We start from the raw sequence: 18,465 nt of genomic DNA, 5'->3' as shown, positions 1-18,465 counted from the left end.
CTTTGCTTTCAAATTCGTGCTTAACGGTCGCGCAGCAGCTTATTTTCTTGGGCTTCATATATTATTCACTGGTCCGGAAAGCGCGTGTCCAGGGCGTCATTGTCCGTACTTTGGCGACGCGAAATAGGATGGTGCGAATGGCCTCTGATCGTGGTCTGAATTCAAAACGACTTCTCGCCTCAGCTTTTTCTCGCCTGTCGACCAGCGTGCTATCTATTCTGGGCCACGCGTGGTGTCATGCATACGCATGCGTTTGGGCACTGAGTGGACGAATGCATAAGTAAAATGCTGGCGCCCGCGTGCCTTACTCGTGACGGCGCCAACAGCCAGCTCTAATGCTGTGTTATACTCCAATGTTCACTCGATTTCTGTCCTATTTGCTTTTTCTTAAGGCGAAAGCTTTAGGTGCGTCATCGAAGGGGAGAAGCGACTGTTGGTGGCGTCGATGCCAGAACGAGTGACGTGAAATATTGTCACGTGGTGGCATCAGCTTAACACGTAATCGTGACGTCACAGGTCATCAAAATTTGTGACGCCAGCGTGGCGTCACGTAACATAGCGTCACATCATGAAGTCATCCACTGGCATCGTGACTTGGTAAAAGCTGAACCGATCACGGAGGCACTGAAAAACGTAAGCGGCTTCATTTATGCCTGCGATCTCAAAAGCTGGGCAAAAAAAAATGTTGGATGCCGAAACTTTTTCTCCAATTCGCATTTTGTATGACCCCGCTGCGCATGCGCCCTTCCCTAGCGGAAAAGTCGCCAGTGACTCCCAGTAGTTGAGGCCTTCGTTCTAGCGATGCCATTTCTCTCGGCCCCTACCAAATCCAACCAAAACGCCAGGGGCAAGACAGGAAAATGGAAAAGGCGATTGAGAGAAGGGGATTCTACTACAGTGCCTAGTATATATTCTAGGCACCACAACTCTACTCTATAGACTGCGAAGAAAAAAAAGATGGCTTTCCGTTTGGAGGGGTCTTAAGCAAATACAAAAGGCACAAAAAGGCAAATACAAAAAGAGCAAACTTGGTAAACACTTTTCGCACTTGATTTGTAACTGTTCCAGTCCCCACTGACTGTGTCCAAAGTACGCACCTATTTAACTGTAGTGTATCCATAACTGACTTGACTGCTTAGTGAATGCCTGAGACGAATGCGCTGGCAGTGTTTAACTATCCGACACCGGCTTACTCATTGAGCGATCATAAAGCAGTTTAGCGTGCAAACGTGGGCATAAAAGAGCCAGACAACACATACGAATGATTGGCTTTATGACTGGGTGTGAATGCATCATTGATTTGGACTATTGAACTTTGTCTGACTGACTTATTGTTTACTCACGAAACTAAACGACCACTTGATTGAGTGATTGAATTATTATTTCACTTCTTTACCTAATCAACTGAATCATGGGTAGGTTTATTGCTTTACAGAGACTATCTAGACACCATAATTTAAAGTCGAGTAACAAATTGAGTCGCTGGGTGTCTTTAAACATTTTTTATGCTCTACCAGAAAAGAGTAGCATCAATTCATGGTCTAATACAGCGATTGTCTTCTATCACGATGTCGTCGCCTTTTTAAATTATTAAAGCTTCTAACAGCTCACTATTATTTAAATATCTGCGAAGCTTGTGAGGTAGCCAATAACGATAGCACTCTAAAACATTGAGTAGCAGTTGTTCCGTGGAAGTGCTACATCTTTTTCTCCGTTTCTTAACAGTTTAGAGCAGGGATGTTGACAACATTCTGGTTAGCTCAATTCCTGGGCCAGCACGAACTTCTAAAAAAAATTGTTTATTTCTCAAACATCGGTAAGGAATACCTTGCAGTAAGACGGTAAGTTGGGCCAGTTGGTTAGGATGCATCGTGAACTTACTTACAGCGCAACACCAGAAAAAATACAGGACAGGGAAGGAGTAAAACAGAAACAGCGCCGCCTTTTCTTTCTGTTTTACTCCTTCCCTGTCCTGTATTTTTTCTGGTGTTGCGCTGTGTGTATAAATTTACCTTGCAGCTTTGTGCCGCAAATTGTGCATTTTCGAATTTTCCGTTCAATAACACTTGAGCCAATATTTCGGCATCCCAAAGAACTGATTCGCTATATTTTTTTTATATCTTGTGTACGACAAACATTTGCTTGCATGGAGCACAACGAATTTCTTTCTGCTTATATTACAGGGTCGATGCACTGATTCAGAGAGTCCAGCATTCGCACATCACTGGGTCATCTGCAGTAAGCGCATTTGCAGAGGTAAGTTAACCTTGTACACCCCTCCCCCGCACACACAACAATATTTGTTTATTTCCGATAACTCAAAGCCCGGAGAGGTCTACTTGAGGAGTGGGCGTCTGAATTTTATTCAACTTATTGTACGTTTTTCGATGATCAGTTCAAAATGAAGGGAGGTTTTACGAAACACAGCTAGAAGAATAGAGGTCGTAGCCTCGTAATCAGCTCGAACAAAGAATGAAGATTGATCATGGTTGTAGTTTGTGTTTAAGGAGGAAATACGACCTTGTCGTGGTTGGCGTAATTGTAATGGCAGAAAGTTAGCCAGGTGTTGAAGGTCTGGCGTTCACAGATTCATGAGAAAAAAAGAAAACTTGAGGAACAGGCAGCTTTTCGGCGAGGTAGAAATGGTTATGCAGGTTGTGTGGCGACTTTCGAATTGTGATAAGCAGATTTCGCTTCTCCGAAGAAGCTCGCAATGCGCGGATCTGGAGAAAAAGAGCTCCAAAATAAGCAGGCTTTAAAGGGTCCATTGAATCGAATCTTCGGTAATAAGATTTGTTGCCTGAGTTAATACATGCGCGTGCACAATCAAACTGAAAAAAATTCAGCACATTGACTCCGGTACTAACTTTATAATGAAATATTTTTATAACTAAGCAAGCTGCCTAAGGGTCGGGCGAGAATGCCGCACTTGCGAGCCGTGACGTAACAAGCAGCTCAATGTGCGAGCATCTGCGATCCAACTAAATATAGTGCTGCGTGATCAGATGCGTGTGAGATAGAGCTGTTTATTCTTTGACCTTGAAATGGAATGATATGCAACAACTGAAAGTTTGATAGATGACGGCTACGTTCCATGCAAGACACGACGTCACGCACGCCTTGGCAAAATGGCGGTCGTCGACGTCATAAGTTTCCTAAATATACACTTGAGGGAACTCTGGCGCTATAGTGCCTCTGGGAGTTGCAACGCGCGGCGCCTCAGCGAGCATGGGAATGATGGGTACTACACACATTTGTCTAATCTTCGTACTTCTGGCTTTGTTTGCCTCCGCGTGGATTGGATTTTCTTTGTCACGAAACAAAACTCAGCATATTTTCAGCGGTTGCACTTCGTCAGTATAACTTTTCAGGCTTACCATTTCAAATTGGGTAACTAAGTTCAAAGAGAGTCTGTTCTTTTCTTCGAAACAAAAGCGAAACACAGCAATGAACTCAGCCGCAAGTGCGATTATGCGCGCGTGATTACGAAGACTAGGCAAAAGTGTGTACTATATACCCATCATTCTCATGGTCGCTCAACGATCGCAGCGCCAGAGTACCCTCTAATTAATTTGAGAAAACTCTTTGGTTGAAGTTGGGCAGGATTTACAATGAGGTACTACTGAAATAGATATAATAAACCATCAACTTTTATTTTACGCAGAAAACGGTATTTTGATGGGTGACAATGTCATGGCCTTTATAGCACTTTTTTTTCCACTAGAATACCCGCAGGCGTTGTGTTGTTGATCTAGCAAATTTGTACTATAAGTTGTACCACAAGTGGTTCCCGATACTTTTCTTTTTTGACATATACGAAGCTTCAGCTTTGAACCTTCACAGTTTAATGTTTACAGAAAAAAAAGCCTATAGAAACCCGCCAAAACATAGCAGAATAATAAGGACGCCATGTGTTGCGTCGTGTTTGTCTGAAGGTAAAGTGGCGGTGGGTGTTTGAGCGAATGGCGCCCAACACAGATATGCACAAATACGCGTACAGTGAGATAAGGGGAGAGTAGATAGATAACGGCTAGAAAGTGACGGCCAAAGATCGAAGAGCAATTTTTAACAGTATAATATCGTACCAGGCGTGTAGCAAGAATTTTACATGTGAAGGGTGGAGGGTGCGCATATGTACAAAGTTGCCCTCGTGTATCTACATTTCAGCAGAAGGATGAAGCTTCGCGAAGAGGGGTATAGTATCCGAACTGAAGGGAATCTACAAATTTTGGTTCAACATGGAGTTGCACGGCGGAAACAAGAATGCACCAGAAAGGCTTCGAAGGCGACTATTGCAATGGCGCTGTCACGCCATCTGGGCCGCAGCTGATTCTACCTCTCCCTGTATACTTTGTAGATATATTTGTTTTTTTATTCTCTCACCCTCTTTGAACAACAACAACAATAACAACACTGGGCAAACATTAATTACACAGTACACAATACCAGCTGATGAAATCCACAAATGGTATCCTCCTATAGCTTTACACTCCACCAAAAAGGCGTCGAGGCACAAAGCCGTTTCGTGAATAACGCCCCCCGGAGTCGAGCAAACAGTGTTATAGCTCTACCGCGCATTGCCATTCATGGCTAAGCCCGGGTGAAAGGAGATCCTGAGGGGTGAGCTGATGCCGGATGTTTGAACATCGAATGCCCCCTGGCATTTTATAGGTCTCATTCCCAATGGGGTCATTGGGGCCCAGTGATATTTAAGGTTCATTCCCATTGCTTGTAGCCTCACGTGCATGGCCTTCATAGGTTGCGCCATCCATGGAAAATGTGTGGTTGCCTTCTGCCGTCCCGACTTCTTTCGCACCTACTTTTACTGCTCTCATGTCTTCTATTCTGCTCCATATTTTAATAATTACATGTGGCTTGAATTGTCCTTGTCTATATGTCATCTCTCGCGTGCATTTCCATGCGCGTTCAGTAACGTGCAGTAATGACCATGATAATCATGGCCCCCATCAACGCGACGACCCATCTTGAAGGTTTGAAAGCAGAGGAGGAAGAAAGTAGGTTGGTTAGTTGGTTGGTTGGTTGGTTGGTTGGTTCCTCAATAACTTGGTGCAACCCACTCTGGGAGATAGGCCATGAGTTGGACGGTGCCTTGTTTAGGAAGGAAGAAAGCAACAAAAGGAAAAAGGCAGGGAGCTTAACCAGAAAGACATCCGGTTGGCTTGTTTAGAAAACTAAAGCACTTAATGAGGTGACAGGGTGAAAATTATTTGTTTAATTATTGCAGTCATATAATATAAGCTCGCCAGATCTGAACAAATAAAATTTGGAGTACTAACACCAACAAAACCAAAAAGAACTTTAAACAAGCTGACTGGCCTAAGTTACACCTAACACTCAATTTTTTAGGCTCTCGTAAAAATTTACATACAGCATTGAAAACGCTCCTGTGGCTAAGACCAAATATGATGGCGCCAAATAAGAAAAATAACCGAAAGCGTTGATCTTGCCTACAGACGAATAGAGAGTAGAAGGAAAAAAAAGTGACCGCATATCTGCGTACTTTTTGCGGATGCTGTTTTCTGCCTCCCGTCGCGGGGCATGGCTCAGTGCCTTTAGGAATGGTGAAGTGGAGGTGAAGATGATAGAAAAAAAAAGATAAGAGAAAAAGAAATGAGGAGGTGAGGTCCTGAGAAGCCAAGAACTCGAGGAAGCCTAGGAGGGCTTGCGTCTTCGAGCACGGGAAAAAGCATTACATCCGCCGTTACCACAAACAGACCGAGCAGGCTATAACGGCTCACCATCACGCATCATTCGGTGGCCACGACAGGCCAACAGCGAATAATATGCTCCTGTGTTTCATCATTGCCGGACCTTTGGCGCGCAGGCGATGAACGGGGGGTGGAAGTGATTTTTTTATGAGGGAAACAATATAAATAAAAGTGTACCCCATAACTGTATGCAGCCAAGTTCGACACCACAGCAATGGTTAAAAAGAGCTTGTAAGGAGGGATTAAAAGGGATAGATAGAGAAGTAAAGATTGAAAAGTGTCACAGAACGAGTGCTAAAAATGGGCGCGCCGCCAAATTCTTGCGATAACGGGCGGGAAAAACGCCGCGAAGTCAAAAGAAAAAAAAAGAAAACAAACATCGAAGGCTCCCCGGGCGCGCGCTCTCCCCGCGAAAGCGTGGCTTCGCCGACGAACCTCCTCACCCCGCAACGGCGGCCCAGCAAGAACTCGATTTTTCTAGAAGGAAAGGGGCGTGGTCATACCCAGTTGAGTCATCATCTGCGGAGGGCATTCCAACCGTCTCGCTCTCCCCCCCGCCTTCGCTGCGTATCGCGCCGACGACATGACGAGAACCTTCTGGAATGTCGCGCGGAAGGTATTTAACCGAGTAACCGAGACGAGAGATCAGGAGGAGACGGAAGTTAGTGCCAGAGTGCGTAGGGTATACCGCCGCGTAGTCGGCGAAGGTTTTGTCCGTAAAGACAAAGCGGGAGAAGAAGATGATTTCCACCTGAGGGGTGACGACTCGAGCTACAGGCAAGAGTGTGTGTGTTTACCGCTATCGAGCGAAGACGCGTGGCAGCAGCTGCGTGTGTGAAGCCGACGTGTTTCAGGCGAAGACGTTTGAAGCTTGGAAAGTGGCCAACTGAAGACGCGAGGTTTCCTGTAAGAGAAACTTCGGCGAGGTTTCCTAGAAGAGGAACTTCAAGGGCGCGGAACGACAACAACGCTGGACTTTGAGAGAGTGATTCTCGGAAGAGTACCATCCAGACTTTTGTCCCAAGAACTTTGGACTGAATAGGTTTTCTATCTCTTTAGTCTTTAAGTGTCTTGGTGGTTCAATGCATGCGACTGCATTGTAGTGCGTATCGTTGTCTGTGTCCGTTGTTTTGAGTGTGGCTGATTGTACTGTGTAGTACGTTGTTTGATTGGTGACGTATTGTATGTAACTATTGTGGAATGTGCATTCTTGTATATTGTTTTCGATCTGCCATTTTTGAGAATATAATATTTGTTTTGTTTATCAACTCTCGGCTCTGACTTGTTCTTTGGGCCACAGCCGGCGTCCGCTGGCGCGCCAAAAAGGACCACTTCTAAATTGTCCACGCTTTCGTGGTGCGGTTAGGGGGGCCAATACTTCGGCCCTTGGAATTAGCCCGGCGATCGCGGTCCCGAATTAACGGGACCTGTGACAATTAATCTGGCGTCCGCGACACAAGACCTTTTGGTGCACAGTGTGTCCAAAGTAGTCAGAAAGAGCCTCGAGTTGCTGATAGTGCTATCGGAACGATTGGTGTGTTGCTCAGTGTTCTCGTTAACGAGTGCAGGAGAGTGTTCCGATAGACTGATTTAGGCAAATACTTTTTGCGCGTGGCAAGGTTTTATTTGCGAGACACCATGGATCTCGAAAAGTTAGTTGCTCTTGGTGAGAAGATGGGACTTTCTGGCGCCGAACTACGGAAATGGGTAAGCCAGAAGGAGAAAGAGGCGGTGGAGGGAGAGAGGTTGGCAGCTGAAAGGGCGAAAGAAGAAAGAGAGGCAAGGGAACGACAGCTGAAAGAAGAAAGAGAGCAGCAGTTAAAGTTGGAGCTGGAGAGAGAAAAGCTTGCCGCTGAGAGGGCGAGAGAAGAAAGAGAGGCAAAGGAGCGGCCGCTGAAAGAAGAAAGAGAGGAAAGGGAACGGCAGCGGCAGCACGAAATGAAACTCGAGCAGCTCCGGCTGCAACAGCGAAGTGAAACTCCGGTCCAAGCTAGAGTTGAAAGCAGCGAACGGGAGGACCACGGCTTCCGCTTGAACCCAAGCAAGCTGCTCGTAGCGTTTGATGAGAGGAAGGACGACCTTGACGCGTACCTTCATAGATTTGAGACGATTGCAAGGAGCCAGAATAGGCCGGAACATCAATGGGCAACTGCTTTGAGTACTTGCTTGAGTGGTGAAGCGCTCAGTGTGTACGGTAGGCTGACGCCGACCGATGCAGCCAACTATGCAAAGGAGAAAGCTGCTTTGCTGAAGCGATTTAGATTTACTGTAGATGGTTTCCGGGACAGATTTCGGAGAGGAAAGCCAGCTGATGGTGAGACGGCTACGCAGTATGCCGCCCGACTTTGTCATTATTTCGACAGATGGATTTAACTTTCAGGGACAGCGCAGGAGTACGATGAACTTAGAGAGCTCCTAATTAGAGAACAATTTCTTACTAGTTGCCACCCAAGCCTGTCGCTGTATTTGAAAGAGAGGAAGGCTGAGTCACTTGAAGGAATGGTTGAATTGGCTGATCAACTCTTGGAAGCGCAAGGTGGAACTAATTTGGCCAAAGTCAAGAAGGATTGTCCCGATGATTCGAAGAAATTGGCTCCCGAAGAAAAGAAGCGTGCACCGGAGAGCACTCCGCGTTGTTTTCTGTGTAACCGAGTGGGTCATCGCGCGAAAAACTGTCGAACGATCTTTACGAGCCCTACGGTAGTAAAAAGTTTTAAGTGTGGTCAGACTGGGCACAAAGCAGACGGTTGTCGAAACGGAGCGAGTCAAACTCACCAGGTATCCTGTGTGCTAGCAGCACCGAAATCCGATGATAATGCCGTCACCGACGGATTTGTAGAGTTGAAGAATGGGGAGAAAATTCCTAATGTGGGTGCTGTAATGTCAAAACAGCCAACCGGTGTTACGAAGGGAATGCCAACGCTGCCTGGAAAGGTTGCAGGCAAGAAGATTATGGTTCTAAGAGACAACGGTAGCTCAACGGTTATCGTGCGGAGAAATTTGGTACGGGAAAGTGAGTTGACCGGCAAAACGAAACCAGTTTGCCTAATTGACCGTACGGTTCGGATGCTTCCCGAAGCAGAAATTGAGGTTGAAACCCCGTACTTCCGCGGGAAGGTTACTGCTTTATGCATGACGTCCCCCCTTTACGACCTTTTCATCGGAAACATCGACGGGGCGCGAGGACCGAATGATCCGGAATGTTTGGGCGAAGACCCTAAGATAGAGCCCTCGCCAACCCAGCGACCGCGAGATACAGTGGAGGAGCATCCCGTGACGGATCTCACTAGAGCCCAAGGTGAAGCCGCGGCGCCAGAGACAGCGAATGAGAAGATGATCGAGTTGAACGAGTTCACGTGCTGGGCAGCTGGACGTACGTTGGCACGACCCCAACAGACCGACAGTGTGATGGTGACGGAGTTGGCCAGCTAAGCCCAATGCCGTGACATGAACGAGCTGGTAAATAAACAGACAGGACCCGTTGAACGTTATGACCCGTTAACGGTGTCGGAAGTGACAACGATGGCTGAGACGCCGCCTCAGATATTGTCGTTGGAAAGGGCTCGCCGAAAAGGAACGTGGAAACACAAGAAGAGATCGAGCGAGCACCGCAAGAAAGGGCGCAAGCGCCGCTCAAAGTACACAGGATAAGTGCTTAAGTCGAATCAGAATGTGTTTGGCAGGGCTGAGTGCCATATGTTGTGTTAATGTTCTTGTTGTCCTGTGTCGCAACTGTATGTTGAGTGCGTCAAAATGTTTGTTTCGGTGATGTGATGTATAGTAATGTGTGGGTATAGTAATTGTTGTAATGAGAGAACTTTATACATTTGTATTGTTTGCAATGTGTGATGAAGTGTTGTAGTCATGTACCTGTGGCCATATTTCATGTGTCATGGAACTGAATTACAATGTACCGTTGTATTGAGGATCTATTCCGAATGTGAAGTGTCATGAGCGACGGTTTGTGTTACAGTCTTTCAGAGTGTGTGGTGACTGTTCGCGCTAGTTTGTGTGGGTTTGAACATTATGAGATAATATTCTCAAAGTGGGGGGCAGTGTCACAGAACGAGCGCTAAAAATGGGCGCGCCGCCAAATTCTTGCGATAATGGGCGGGAGAAACGCCGCGAGGTCAAAAGAAAAAAAAAAGAAAACAAACATCCAAGGCTCCCCCGGACGCGCGCTCTCCCCGCGGAAGCGTGGCTTCGCCGACGAACCTCCTCACCCCACAACGGCGGCCCAGCAAGCACTCGATTTTTCTAGAAGGAAAGGGGCGTGGTCATACCGAGTTGAGTCATTCCCGCGGAGGGCATTCCAACCGTCTCGCTCTCCCCCCAGCCTTCGCTGCGTATCGCGCCGACGAAATGACGAGAACCTTCTGGAATGTCGCGTGGAAGGTATTTAACCGAGCAACCGAGACGAGAGATCAGGAGGAGAAGGAAGTTAGCGCCAGAGTGCGTAGGGTATACCGCCGCGTAGTCAGCGAAGGTTTTGTCCGTAAAGACAAAGCGGGAGAAGAAGATGATTTTCACCTGAGGGGTGACGACTGCAGCTACAGGCAAGAGTGTGTGTGTTTACCGCTATCGAGTGAAGACACGTGGCAACAGCTGCGTGTGTGAAGCCGACCTGTTTCCGGCGAAGAAGTTTGAAGCTTGGAAAGTGGCCAATTGAAGACGCGAGGTTTCCTGGAAGAGAAACTTCGGCGAGGTTTCCTGGAAGAGGAACTTCAAGGGCGCGGAACGACAACAACGCTGGACTTTGAGTGAGTGATTCTCGGAAGAGTATCATCCAGACTTTTGTCCCAAGAACTTTGGACTGGATAGGTTTTCTATCTCTTTAGTCTTTAAGTGTCTTGGTGGTTCAATGCATGCGACTGCATTGTAGTGCGTATTGTTGTCTGTGTCCGTTGTTTTGAGTGTGGGTGATTGTACTGTGTAGTACGTTGTTTGATTGGTGACGTATTGTATGTAACTATTGTGGAGTGTGCATTCTTGTATATTGTTTTCGATCTGCCATTTTCGAGAATATATTATTTGTTTTGTTTATCAACTCTCGGCTCTGACTTGTTCTTTGGGTCACAGCCGGCGTCCGCTGGCGCGCCAAAAAGGACCACTTCTAAATTGTCCACGCTTTCGTGGTGCGGTTCGGTGGGCCAATACTTCGGCCCTTGGAATTAGCCCGGCCATCGCGGTCCCGAATTAACGGGACCTGTGGCAAAAGGGAAGTAAAAAATTGGGAAAGTGGTAGAGAAGTCAGTGGACGGGATCTCGATCGGCAAGTGGTCGTCTTAGAAAGGACATTGTGGACAGGACAACCGTCAGCTACGAAATCCAACGAGCTTCTCGCAATGAACGAACAGTAACACGTGAAATATTGAGCTGTTAAATAGGCTTCACATATTTACAAATTTCATAAGATCTATACTCTGTTTCACCACTGTGGTCCAGCAGTACCACACCTACGGCGTGTAAGAAAACGACACGCTTAAACAGCTTAGTCTCAGATACAAGTGTCTGATGGTTCAGAGGGTTGGCTGAAATTGGCGTTAGTTTGGTATGTCTTGCGCCACACCGATACGTGGTGTGTTTATTCTTATTCGCATTTGCTTCGTACAATTTTAATCCTTCGTGTCGCTTATCGCCGGTAACTGTGGTTACAAATCAACATGGCAGCACCCATGCCTGCAGAAACGACCGCATGCTTCGATCTCAACTTGCTCTTGCTACCTTCCCACTTTGCTGAGAGCAATAAATAAATAGTGAAATCAGCCATCGATTTGTGTCATCTCACTCTGAGGATAAAGCATCACGTACGTTTATTCATTATTAGCGAAATATGCTGCTGCCCCGCCGCGGTGGTCTAGTGGCTAAGGTACTCGGCTGTTGACCCGCAGGTCGCAGTATCGAATCCCGGCGGCGGCGGCTGCATTTCCGATGGAGGCGGAAATGTTGTAGGCCCACATGCTCATATTTAGGTAAAGAACCCCAGGTGGTTGAAACTTCCGGAGCCCTCCACTACGGCATCTCTCATAATCATATGGTGGTTTTGGAACGTAAACCCTACATATCAATCAATCATATCAGCGAAATATGCTGCTTGTTTAGCCGCCCCACATATCAATCAATCATATCAGCGAAATATGCTGCTTGCTTAGCCGCACCTGCTCAGCCCAATGAACGGTGGTGGTGGTAAAAAACATTTATTTCAGAAAAAGTATACTAGAGAGTGCCGACGTGGCCCATCGGCGTGCTAGAGTGGCAAGACCCTATTCCGGGACGCCAGTGGACCTGGAAGCTGCCCGTGCGCGCTCCACCAAGGAGCGTTGTCCAGCCAAGGTAGAGCGGCCGAGCAGGTGCTCCTCCCAAGCCTCTCAAGTTGGGATAGGAAAAGGGGGTGAGAAAGGGACGGGATTAACTGGGCACGATGCTACGACGTGATATGTGTCGGCGAGGACATGACAGGTCGAGCAGGTGCCATTGATTTCCGGCAAAAAGTGCCTGGCGACCTAATGAGCGGAGACAGTGCTCGGGCTGCGTCACCTGACCAAGAACTCCGCCTCTCCAAATATCGGAGGTGCGACCCCACAGAGCGTTCCGCGCACGTCGGGTCCTCTTTCAGTGGAAAGTAAGAAAAAAAAGGGGGGGGGGAAGAAAAGAGAGAAAATGAGCGTTGCAGTTGGAGACGCGTCGATGGAGAAGCAGTCTTACGAGAGCCACCAACAGCGTCGGAAAGAAACTGAGACCATCCGTGTTCTCCATTTTATGGGTGGAGCATGCCGATTCAAGTACGGTATTTGATAAATTAAAACAATCATTTTTATTTACCACGCAGCCACCCATCTCTATCTGGATAGTAAGTGTTGTACACCCCCCCCCCCAAAAAAAAAACCTCCGGTCACCTCACTTACCAGCTCCGAACGTCGAAACTGAATGCACGTTTTAAAATGCGAAGCATTTCTTGACAAACTTCAGTGACATCTATCTATCTATCTATCTATCTATCTATCTATCTATCTATCTATCTATCTATCTATCTATCTATCTATCTATCTATCTATCTATCTATCTATCTATCTATCTATCTATCTATGTATCTATCTATCTATCTATCTATCATCCCGCTTAGGACTTTCAGCTCTCGTGACCGTTTCGATACTGGTATCAATAACAAACTTGGTAAGGCATAACAAGACTGTTTGAGGAACATATTTTACTAGTCATAACATGAGAACCATGATATTTCTGTCATTAATGTTATGATTTACATATCATGGTCTTTCTGTTCTTGCGGTAGTTTTGTTCACATGACATGTTGCTAAACTGGTACGGTATGGCGGGATTGCATGGTGGACACAAGAGACAAAGCGTAACATGAAAATCACGACATGCGTGTCATGTAAGACAATGACTACATGTGACGCTCATGATGCGGTCGCGGCCGTTTCGCTAGCGTCACATATACCAAATTTGGCATTACGGTACGTGACTAGACGACAAAGGCATGTGACTGGTGCAAGCGTGATAATCATGAGATGCGCGTCATGTAACAACATGACTACATGCCACGCTCATGATGCGCTGGCGGCCATTCCGCTAGCTTCACTTATGCCAAATTTGGTTATACGGGACGTGAACGCATGACGAAGGTATGTGACTGGTGCAAAGATGATAAACATAAGATGCGTGTCATGTAACAACATCACTACATGCTACGCTCATGATGTGCCCGCGGCTGTTTTGCGAGCTTCACATATGCCAATTTTGGTATTACGTGACGCCAATGGATGACGAAGGTATGTGACTGGTGGAAACAAAACAGTCATAAAATGCGTGTCATGGGATAAGATGGCTACATGTCACAGTCAAGACACCAACATATTTCGACATGACGTGGTGCGCCTGCTCGCCAGCGTTCATTCTGTCGCGTGACGCCGGCGTTGCCACGCCAGGCGCCGGTCCGGCCATATGCTCGCAGGCGCGCGCCGCGCTGCGTTGCTTTGACGCATGCGCGTCTCAGCGCGTCCGCCATCCCTCCATCACGAAAGGAGAGAGACGCAGTGTTGTCTGCGTAACGCATCAGCATAGAGTAACGTTATCCTGTGGCATCGGCGCGAAATGCAGCATGTCACATTTCGTGCCGGTTGCCGTCGGGGCACACTGACGGACGCTGGTCACGCCTGGCGTAAATAGAGTAATCGTGTTTTGCTAACGTAGCGTCACTGTGTCCAGCGTTCGTGCGCGTCAACGCTACATTGGAGTATATCGGGCCCTTCATGATGCGGTCGCGGCCGTTTTGCTATCCACATAAATCAAATTTGGTGCTACGTGACGTCAATGGACGATGAAATATAGAACTTGTGCAAACATGATAATCCTGACACGCGTTTCACGTAACAACATGACAACAACATACCACGCTCACAGCGTGCTCGCGGCCGTTTCGCTAACTCTACATATACAAAATCTGGTATCACGTGACGTGAATAGATGAAGAAGGTAAACAACATATCCAAACGTGATAATCATGACACGGAAGCCATGTACGCCATCATTTACTCCACCTCGTATTGTTGTGCTGATTTTAAACTGACATATCAACATTTCAACATTCCCGCTGTACGTAGGATCAGCCAATTGTTTTTTAAGTTCCCTTTACATGTAACAAATGTGCCTCTTTTGTTTTTCAAATTATAGGAACGTGCACAAAGTTCAAGAAAATCTCTTATAGTTTTCGTGTAGCTCAGAACAACATTTATCTGACTATGTTTGGCAAATAAGAGAAAGAAAGTGTGTACCGATGCTACTAAGGCACATCGGCAGAGAAACCAGATGCCATCAAGGGGCTGTGTTTTTAAAAAGTGAAAGGGCTACGATGCACACATACATCATCGAACAAAAATGGCAGTTTTTCGAATGAGGTCAAGTCGGTGACTCGATGTAGTTGCTTGTTTCACTGTTTTACTTTATCTATAAGTTAATAAGCCAGCCATATTAACTACAGGGAGCGTATATAGACCATTCGGCGAGCAGACACTGTGAAGACGATCAGCACACGACATGCTGAGGATGTGGAGGGGTAAATCCACGACATGTGGAGGTGCAAATCGCCCTGCTCATTGGCTGCGGGGCCCTGTGGCCTACACATTGCTGCAGGAAACTTTTAAAACAGAATATAAAGCTTTCAGAGAGAGAGAGAGAGAGAGAGAGAGATAGACTTTATTAATTTCCGGCATAATGCTGGGAATGGCCTCCACCTAGGGGCCAACGGAGAGACCGTGTCTCCCGGCAGCTTCCTTGGCCTGCTGGAAAGCTTTCATTCCGAAATAATTTTGAAGTGCGAATGCGCTTTATAAGCAACCCTGAATCTGCAGTTCGTGGTGTGCCTCCTCCTCTCCCCTAGCAACGGTGCGAGGAGCGGAGAGGAGCATCTGTAGCAACGGCGCAGCGACGTCACACACCACGTGATTGCGCGCGCTCCGCCCTCCTCTCCGTGGCTGCGCGCGCCCGCGCTGGGTCCCGCACCGCTCCTCGCGCCGTGACGTCACGGTGCGCTGAGCACCTGGCGCCTTCACGCCATGGCTGCGTGCGCCACGCCGCCTCCTCACACCCCTCTTCAGCGCCAGGATGAACGTCACGGCATCATGCAGCCGGCGTGCCTCTCCTCTCGTTAGGTTTGCACTCACTCTGGACGCGCGCCTCTCCCCTCGCCCGACAGCTCTCTCTCACCAGTTCTGCGCTTTCGCGCGTGTCTCTCCGCTGCTCCCTCCCTCTCAAACCATGTTTCGCTCCGCCGTCCTTGTGTGCGCGTGGGCGGCGCCTGAGGATCAGTCCGTATATAAACGTCCGCTGGCTACCACTCACTCTCACTTCTTGCTCACGGTTTGCTGGATGATTTGCTATGACGATTTGCTGCTATGACGACTTGCTCGAGATCGGCAAGTCGTCATAGGTATGGATCCATCGCAGGCATCAACCTCGACTGCGATACCTTCAACAACGAGTACAACGCAATCAAATGTGAGCATTGCACGCGTCGTTGAAGATGTCGCGCCGGTTGAAGACAAGGCAGCGCGGCGAAAGGCCCGTGATGCCGAGCGCAAGCTGGCGAAGCGGGCCGCGGATCCCGAACTCCGCGCGCGGGAGGCGACGTAAACGGCGCATTGCCTGCGGTGTTGAAGGCCGGTGGCCAGAGGCCGAACGAAAGTGGATGAAACGAGCCGAGCCCCCCGAAGCCGATCTGGCGGGGGGACGCGCGATGTGCGAGCGAGCGCGGGTCCTGGAGTTTGCTTGTCCAGACGCGCGCTTCAAGTGCGACTTTATGAATCGCAGCTTCGCTCACAGCTGCGCCGTGTGCGAACGGCTGTGGTTTGACGACAACCTGAGCTGCATTTCCGGCGTGAGGAACGAGACCAACATGTTGAACGCGTTGCGAGTTCTTTGGAACGAGTTCGGAAGACGGTCAGGTGAACACCGATGCGACGACATTGATGCGCAAGACCCGCGGCTGGCTCCCTTCGGTGCGTTCCGGGTGTGTGCCTCGTGCCGAGAGTCCCTGCTGGCCGGGCGGGTTGCGCCGTTGAGCAAGAGCCACGGCTACGCGTACCCGCCTCGTCACGCAGACCTCCCCGATCTGAACTCGGTGGAAGAGCGCCTCATCTCGCCTCGACTCCCCTTCATGAGCATCAGGCGGCTGACGCGGGGCAAAGGTCAGTACGGACCTTTGCCCCGCGGATTAAGGGACAGATCGTGAACGTGCCCATCGACGTTCCAAGCGTAATAAAAAAACACATAAACATCATTATAGTGTGAATTTAGTTTCACATATGCACGTAAACTCACCAAGATTTCCCGAAAGGGTCTAATAGAGAGAGAGAGAGAGATAAGGAAGGAAGGAAAATAGAGAGAAAAGAAAGGCAAGGAGGTTAACCAGCCTATAGGCAGCCGGTTTGCTACCCTGCGCGTGTGGGAGGGATGGGGGAGATGAAAGAGAGCAGAGAGGGAAGATAGAAACAGCACATTCGGCAGCACATGCGCGCACACTCAGTCATAGTCTAGTCTTGTCTTTCGCGGTGTGTGACATTGCTGTTACAGTCGCTTGTTCAAGTCGGTGTCGCGTAGGAATTTCAACAGAGCTTTCGTCGCCTTCTGTTGCAGTGTCTTCTCTCGGGCACTCCACAGAGTAGTGTCCACAGACATTTGGCTGTTGTCGATGCGCGCAAAAGCAGACGCCAGTGACTGTCTCTGGATTTCATACAATGGACAGTCACACAGGATGTGGTGTAGCGTCTCTTCGCAATGACAGGCATCGCAGAGAGCGTTGTCGGCCATTCCTATGACAAAGGAGTAAGATTTTGTAAATGCCACTCCTAGCCATACGCGATGAAGTAGGGTGGCTTCTCTTCGGTCGAGTCCAGTGGGCATGCGGAGAGCCATCAAATAGGACAGGTGGTGTTGACGATTCGTATCGATGCTTGGTGGGCACCATAGTGAAAACGTGATTTCACGCGCAAGTCGTCGAAGATTACTGGCAGCATCAGTCCTCGAAAGTGGTATGGCTTCTTTTCGTGTTCCTTCGAGGGCTGCCCGCGCGGCGGTATCGGCATGTTCGTTCCCTATGATGCCGCAATGACTTGGCAGCCATTGAAGCGTCACATGATGCCCTTTCTCGAGTAAAGTGTGGAGAAGGCATCGAATTTCGAAAACAAGCTGTTCGTACGGGCCGCGACGCAGTGCTGAGAGCACAGATTGTAGGGCAGCCCTTGAGTCGCTGAAAATCGACCATTGTTGCGGTGGTTCCCGATTGACCACACAAAGTGCAGCGCGCAAAGGAGCTAGTTCCGCTGCTGTAGATGCCGTGGAGTGGTAAGTCCTAAAGCTGATGGTAACACCTCTTGCTGGGATAACTACTGCCCCTGACGAACACTGGTGGTTCGTGGAACCATCGGTGTATACATGTATGCTGTCTGAATATTTCTCGTGCAAAAGAAGAAGAGACAGTTGTTTCAGCACGGGTGACGAAAACTCAGATTTCCTCCGGATCCCTGGTACACTAAGATGCACTGTGGGTCGAATAAGACACCAAGGTGGTATGGGTGGTTTAGATGCATGAGTGAAGCCCGAGGGAAGGTTATCGTTGTATTTCACGATAATTTTGGCGAACGATGCTTGGCGCCTCTCTGAAGGCAACAGTGCAAGGTGATGGCCGGGGGCACGTGCGAAGTGTCGCATGTGCGTTCTCAGGACTTCTACAACAATGTGAGTTTGTATCGGATAGTCACCAGCAATTGCAATTGTTGCTTCTGTTGACGTACATCTGGGCAGACCGAGGCACACTCTCAGCGCTTGGGCTTGTACTGCCTGTAAAACACGAACATTGGTCTTGCAGGTATTGCTAAGCACAGGCAAGCTATATCTGAGGAAACCGAGAAACAGGGCCCTGTAGAGCTCAATCATTTCGTCTACTGACATCCCCCACGTCTTTCCTGCCAGGAACTTGAACAGTTGAGTAACAGCAGTCAGGCGCTTTTTCATATAGGTCACATGCGGACTTCAACAGAGGTCCCTATCAATAATGATGCCCAGAAACCGGTGGGTTTTGGCGTAAGAAATTGGTCGCCCGCAGATTGAGATGACATAAGGGGTCATTGCTTTGCGAGTGAAAGCCACCAGCGCGCATTTTTCCGGTGATATGCTGAGACCTTGTTTGAACAAGTAGTTGGCAATCATAGTTGCTGCTTTT

General features: G+C 48.3%; 1 protein-coding gene across 1 annotated transcript in view; it reads left to right on the top strand.

Annotated features, from left to right (window-relative positions):
- Positions 1–18,465, top strand: part of LOC142803801 (uncharacterized) — a 491,700-nt gene that overhangs the window by 284,923 nt on the left and 188,312 nt on the right. Inside the window, exon 3 of the mRNA XM_075889887.1 lies at positions 2,184–2,256. The gene's annotated coding sequence lies outside the window, so the exon portion shown is untranslated. The remainder of the gene's footprint in view (positions 1–2,183; positions 2,257–18,465) is intronic.

The sequence above is a fragment of the Rhipicephalus microplus genome, chromosome 3 (assembly GCF_043290135.1).
Source record: "Rhipicephalus microplus isolate Deutch F79 chromosome 3, USDA_Rmic, whole genome shotgun sequence".
Taxonomy (NCBI): Eukaryota; Metazoa; Arthropoda; class Arachnida; order Ixodida; family Ixodidae; genus Rhipicephalus; species Rhipicephalus microplus.
This window is presented reverse-complemented; position numbering and strand designations above follow the sequence as displayed.